At 41.7% G+C, this 6,729-nt stretch overlaps 1 non-coding gene across 1 annotated transcript; it reads left to right on the top strand.

The window, feature by feature from the left end:
• Positions 1-766: 766 nt before the first annotated feature.
• LOC120262727 lies at positions 767-873 on the top strand. The gene has a single exon (XR_005536981.1). It is a non-coding gene; the product is annotated as a small nucleolar RNA R71 (small nucleolar RNA).
• Positions 874-6,729: the final 5,856 nt, after the last annotated feature.

Raw genomic sequence — 6,729 nt, 5'->3', positions numbered from 1 at the left:
AGTGATCGCCTTCATGTGCTCTCTAGGGTTGGTTTCTGTATTGCTCGACAAGCTTCCATGTGGCCTTTCAAAGAGAGACTTTGCAATTTGCCCCACTTGATTTTCAAGGTTATGCAAAGAAGCAGTGTGGTTGTGAAGTGTAGCCTCGACTGACTCAAACCTTGTATTTGCAGATTGCACAAATCTAGTCAAGTGGTTTTCTAAGTCATTCATTCGGGTTTCCAAACATGAGACTCTGATTTTCAACTCAGGGGTTTGTTGTTGTTGTTGGAAACCCGGTGGCCCAATGGCCTTTTGTGTACCTTGATTACTCCATGAGAAATTGGGATGATTCTTCCAACCAGAATTGTAGGTATTGCTATATGGGTTTCCTTGAGGTCTCATGCCATTACCTACAAAATCAACGTTCTCTACCGAAGAAACATCACCGATAGAGATCGGGCAATCGGAGGAAGCATGTCCTCCACCACACCCAGTGCAATTAGTCACTACCGCCACTCTATTTTAAGTTAGAAGATCTAACTTCTTACTTAAATTTTCCACTTGAGCCGCCAATGAAGTTACTACATCTATTTCATGGAGACCGCCCACCTTTTTCTTCATCCTAGCATTCCATTAGTAGCTGTTTAGCCCCATTTCCTCAATTAATTGACGGGCCTCATCGAGGGTCTTGGTACCTAAAGTACCTCCTGCTGCCGCATCCAAGAGTTGCCTTGTACTCGGATTCAAACCGTAGTAAAAGGTCTGAACAATCATCCACTCCGGAAATCCATGTTGTGGGCACTTTCTCAGGAGTTCCTTGAACCTTTCCCATGTCTTGAATAGAGACTCCAATTCCAACTGAACAAAGGATGAGATCTCATTCCTAAGCTTTGCTTATTTTTTTGGAGGGAAAATAACGGGAAAGAAAAGCTTCTACCATCTCCTCCCATGTGGTAATTGATGCTCTAGGTAATGAGTGTAGCCACGGCTTCGCTCTCCCCTTTAGGATAAAATGGGAAGGCTCTCAACTTGACGGCATCATCCGTCACTTCGTTTATCTTCAGCATATCACACACCTTGAGAAAACTCTCTATATGACTATTTGGATCCTCATCGGCCAAACAGTTGAACTGTGCGGATTGCTGCAACATGTGGATGAATGCCGGCTTCAGCTCAAAGTTCTGAGCTGTGATCGGGGAACGCACAATGCTAGATTGTGTCCCCAACACTAAAGGTCTGTCATAATCAGATAATGTCCGCTGTTACTCATTCTCGTTTCTGCCATGTTTTTCGCATCCTTCAACTTCCAAATCAGCCTAAATTAGATCGTTTCTGTATCAGGGCTCTTTCCCTTTTCTTCTAAGTGTACGTTCAAGCTCAGGGTCTCCTTCAATCAATATTGAGTGATTCCCTCGGGTCATAACCTGGAGCTGCACACAAAAAGAAAGAAAAAGAAATCAGAATGATGATAGAATAAGAGCATATGAAATAGAATATATGGTGAAATAGCTAATAAAACAAAGTGCAAAGTATCTCTAAATGAATATTCCCCGGTAACGACGCTAAAAACTTGACAAGGTCCCCTTGCGTATATCTCGCAAGTGCACTGGTTTGTCAAAGTAATAATCCCGGATGAGTGGGTATCGAATCCACAGGAAATAGGGAATAGGGAATAAAAACACTTAATCCGCTTCTTAGCTATGTGAAAGATCAGTAGTGATAAGTGTGACAATAATTCAATTCTCAAAAGTCAAAACAACAAGTAAGAGAGTACGAGTAAAGAGAGAGGTAAGACAATCGATAAAGATGGGGTACTCGGATAATGCTCCGCCTAGAACAATCGTTTCAAGTGCAAGAACCCTTTATTATGCTTCTGATAAGCGCTTGCGTGATATGAATGCGAAGCGTTCATTCCTTATGTTGAGCATTACTTTTCTCAGGTTTTTACACTAATACGTGTGTTTTTTTGTTACTTTCGTGCAGGCAGAGTTGTGAGGCTGAGTATGAAGGAAAGAAGCCAATGTGGAGCACAATGCACTGATTTTGGAGGAAATCTTGGTTCAAACGCGAAGACATAGGTCGGGTGTGAGATGCTAGAGTGTGTGCCAACTTCCTCATATTCGAGTTTGGCACATCCAATTGGAGGGGCACAAAGGCAATCACACTCGAGCATTCCGACTTATGCACATAGAACAAGAGCTCCACCAACTTGCCTATCATTGAAGAAGTAAGTGATCCATAACGTGAACGTGTGCCCGTTTGCGTTACCCAGATGAAAGTATGGATTAGGGCACTGTAGCAATATCATAGCAAAGTACTGTAGCAGCACTGTTCACAGCCGGCCAAGAAAACAGGAGTTCAGAGAATCCACACAGGCATGTGGAAATTATCCACGCCCATGTGGAAATTCCGCACGGGCGTGTGGAGCATCAACGCCCGTGTGGTCGCCCGATTCCAGCCCTATTTAAAGCCGATTCAGCCCCGATTTTGGTATTCTTTTCTCCATCTTTTCCCTAACTTGAGAGAGGGCTTCGGCTAGGGTTTTGAGGGGTATTGGCTAGGGTTTTGGAAAGATTCTACGGTTTCGACATCGTCATTCCTTAGGAAGAAGGTTGGTAGGGGAGCTTCCGTCGAGGCGTTTCCTATACCGGACGAGGGAATCCTTGGACGACGAGTAGAGGACTCTCCACAAGACGATCGACATGAACATCGAGGTGGTTTTTCTATGGATTCATTACTTTTATATTCTATTTCTTTGATTGTACTTAGCTCCATCGAGAGCTAAACCACTAGTGGGTAATTGGGTATTTGTGAACCCTAGGATGTATTTGTTTCATTGAATCTCTTTATTATGCTTTCAATTAATTGATGTTCATTGTGAGTTCCAACCTTGAGTGCTTGATTGTATGAACATTTCCCCTAGAGTGACACTAGGGTTGAGAGTTCTCGTTGGTAACCTTGTGAGTGAGTGACACACCATGAGCGTTAGATAAAGCTAGGTTGGAGAGGGTTAAGAGGATGAGTCGAGAGGTACTGGAGTGTCCCCTTTCCCCTCCGATGTGATAGATTCTACCTCCGTTCCTCGAGTTCTTTGCAGCCATAACAGAATGAATGGTCTAAGGGATGAACTTCCGCTGTTTCTTAGTTGCGCATGCAACGGAGTGAAGCATTGAGGTGATCTTAGTATCTAGGGCTTAATCATGGTTAGGGACCTTCAGCCTAGACCAAAGGGTTAGGTCTATAATTAGGAAGAGATTTATCTCTTGGAATCCCTAGAGCTCATTGCAACTCTATGCGAGTGCGAGGTGTGGAGATTGTTCGATTTTTCCTCCGGAACATGTATAGAGTTAGGCATAGTTGACCTTAGATTTGGGACTATGTAATTAAGGATTTCCATGACTCATCATTGCATTGATTAAGAAGCATAATAGAGGATTCTTGCACTTGAAACAATTATCCTAGGCGGAGCATTATCTGGGTACCCCATCTTTATCGATTGCCTTACCCCCTTCTTTACTTTTGCTCTCTTACTTGTTGCTTTCACTGTTGAGAATTGAATCATTATCACACTCATTATCATTTACCTTTTACATAGCTAAGAATCGAATTAAGTATTTTTATTCCCTACTCCCTGTGGATTCGATACCCACTCACCCGGGATTATTACTTCGACAAACTTGTGCACTTGCGGGATATACGCAAGGGGACCTTGTCATTTAGCATCCACATACCTCATGAAACTTGCAAAAACATCTTGTGTATTGAATCCCAAACGATTAAGTTTCTTATTACAGTCGACAGGAGGTTGGTAATGCCACGGTTTTTGAAAAGAGGGTTCTTGTACCAATCCTTGGTGAGGGTAATCCCACTGTTGAGTATGATGATGTGTTGAAGAACTTTGGTGCCCTTCCCAATGTGGATTGTAACCTTGGTTTTCTTGTATAGAAAGAAATTTTTTTATCTTTTCTTGAAGTGCACAAATTTTGGCGGCCAACTATCGTTCTTGAAAATCCATGGCCCTGTGTCAACATGTAAAACTAAAATCAATAAGCTAACAAAGAAAACAATTTAGATGAAAATTAAATAAATATGGACAAAAAGGGCAAAAGAAACATAGAAAGACAAATATTTACATAAGAAAAGATAAATGGCTAGAGTAATAATCTAAAAGTTTCCTAGAATTCCTTAAGATCCCCGGCAACGGCGCTAAAAACTTGATTGCTTCCCCACAAGTGTACGAGATTGCAAAGTAATACCTCGTGTGAAGACACGAGGATCGTATTCCACGGGGTTAAGGATCTCCTATTACTCCTTCTTGAGCTATTATCTAGCCTAAGATGTCAAGCGATGGATTTTACTCTACTAAATGTAATTAAAGCTAAAACGATATTTGCCAACAAATTAGAGAGAACAAGCAATGAGCAAGCAAGAGAATCAATGAAATGCAAAGGCCTATGGATGTGGATCCCCTTGAGGGGTTATCATGCAACATGGATGATGATCTAAAGATGCAAGGGTAAAATGGACCATGAGATTCCAAGATTAGAACAACATCAATTTCTCGGTGACTGAACCCTAATTTCATACGAACATAGATAGGAATTTCTCCCAAATCCATATCCCTATGATTGCATTAAGTACGAGGAAATCTCACTTAGGAGTAAACCTACTTTTCTTCGGATTAAACCTACATGGAGGGCTACCAAACACCCGATTTCTCGGCGTGATGATACAAATATCCCCTTCTAATCCATTCATGATCTAATACATGCGAGCAAGTCACATCTACATGCATCACTCATAAAAGAGCTATAGATTTCTCCTTATTGTAGCACTTAGAATGAAAACAATGGATTAAATCTCAAAATTACCCAAACATGGAATTAACAAGTTATCATCCAACATACATGATAAACCCCCCCAAGGTTCACTAACACCCGGTGGCCTTGGGGGTCTAGTGTGTCATCATCCCACAACAAGCAATACAAACAAGCAAAACATGAAACAAAAGCATAAATGACACTCCCTAGATGAAATGGTGGAGAAGGAGGTGAAGAATATGCCAAATGATGCTTCCTTTAGCCGCGGGTCTCCTTCCTTCAAATCGTGGAAGATCTCCCGTTGAAAGAAGTTGCCTTAAAAACTTGCCATGAGAGTCTTGGACCTTGGGCTTGGATGATCTTCTAGCTTCCTTGCCCTTCTTCTCATCCCCAAGGTCACCACAAGCCTCTCAAGTGTCTCCCAAAATATGCCCAGCAAAAAGTCTAGCCAAAAATTCCCTTTTCTGCCCTAAAAGTCAGGATATATACCCCCCGGGTCATACGGGTTGTATGGGGGTCATAAGGGGGTCGTATAGCACTCAAAAACCCTAGATTCGCATTCCATACGGGGTGCATACGGCCTCCATATGGCTCCGTATAATGGTTAGTATGGAAATCTGGGCAGACACTCTGAATCATTCCACTGTTATAGTACATACGGCCCTCATACTGGGTAGTATGGGGGTAGTATGATATTCCTGTTTTCTTCTCTTTTCGCCCAAATGACATCTTCTTGTTCTCCATGGCTTCCTTATGCCCTACAAAGCAAATAGTAGATGATTAAACATAAAACGGGCATCAAACCTCACAAAATACATGTAAAGTGAATACGATATATATATGAAAACACCTGTATTTAGACACTTATAAGAAATCCTAAAGTACACAGTCCCGAAGCTAAGGTCAACCATGACTAAGTCTACACTATGTCCCAGCAGAGAAATCGCTCAATCTCAACACCTCACACTATGCAATATTTCATGGAGTTATAGGGATTATGACACGTCCGAATATGCGTGTACACAGCAAGTGCACAGGTGTCGAAGTAATAATCCCAGATGAGTGGGTATCATATCCATAGAGAGTAGGGAATAACGACACTTAAGTTATTTCTTAACTAATGTAGAAGATGAATAGTGATATGTGTGACAAAATAGGAAATAAAGAAAATAAAAGCAACAAGATAGAGAGCACAAGTAAAAGAGAAGGTAAGGCAATTGATAAAGATGGGGTACCCGGATATTGATCCGCCTAGGACAATCATTCCAAGTACAAGAACCCTCTATTATACTTCCTAATTGATGCAACTATGAGTCATGGAAATCCTTAATTACATGATCCCAAATCTAAGGTTAACCATGCCTAACTCTATACATGTCCCGAAGGAGAGATTAAATAACCTCTCAACCTCGCACTCGCATAGAATTGCAATGAGCTCTAGGGATTCAAAGTGATAAACCCTATTCCTATGTATAGACCTAACCCTTTGGTCTAGGTGGAAGATCCCTAGCCACAATTAAGCCCTAGGTGCTAAAATCACCTCAATGCTTCACTCCATTGTACTCGCAACTAAGCCCCAGCGGAAGGTCATCCCTTAGCCCATTTACTCTACTATAATCGCAAAGAACTCTTGGAATGTGGAGGTAGGATAGATCACACTGGAGGGGAAAGGGGATGCTCCGCTACCTTTCGACTCACCCTCTCAACCCTCTCCAATCTAGCTTTGTCTAACTCTCATGGTGTGTCACTCACTCACAAGGGTTACTAACAAGAACTCTCAACCTTAGTGTCACTCTAGGGGAGTATTCATACAATCAAACATACAAGATTGGAACTCATAATAAACATCAATTAATTGAAAGCATAATAAATATATTCAATGAAATAAATACATCCTAGGGTTCACAAATACCCAAGTACCCACTAG

The sequence above is a fragment of the Dioscorea cayenensis genome, chromosome 5, assembly GCF_009730915.1.
Source record: "Dioscorea cayenensis subsp. rotundata cultivar TDr96_F1 chromosome 5, TDr96_F1_v2_PseudoChromosome.rev07_lg8_w22 25.fasta, whole genome shotgun sequence".
NCBI lineage: Eukaryota > Viridiplantae > Streptophyta > Magnoliopsida > Dioscoreales > Dioscoreaceae > Dioscorea > Dioscorea cayenensis.
This window is presented reverse-complemented; position numbering and strand designations above follow the sequence as displayed.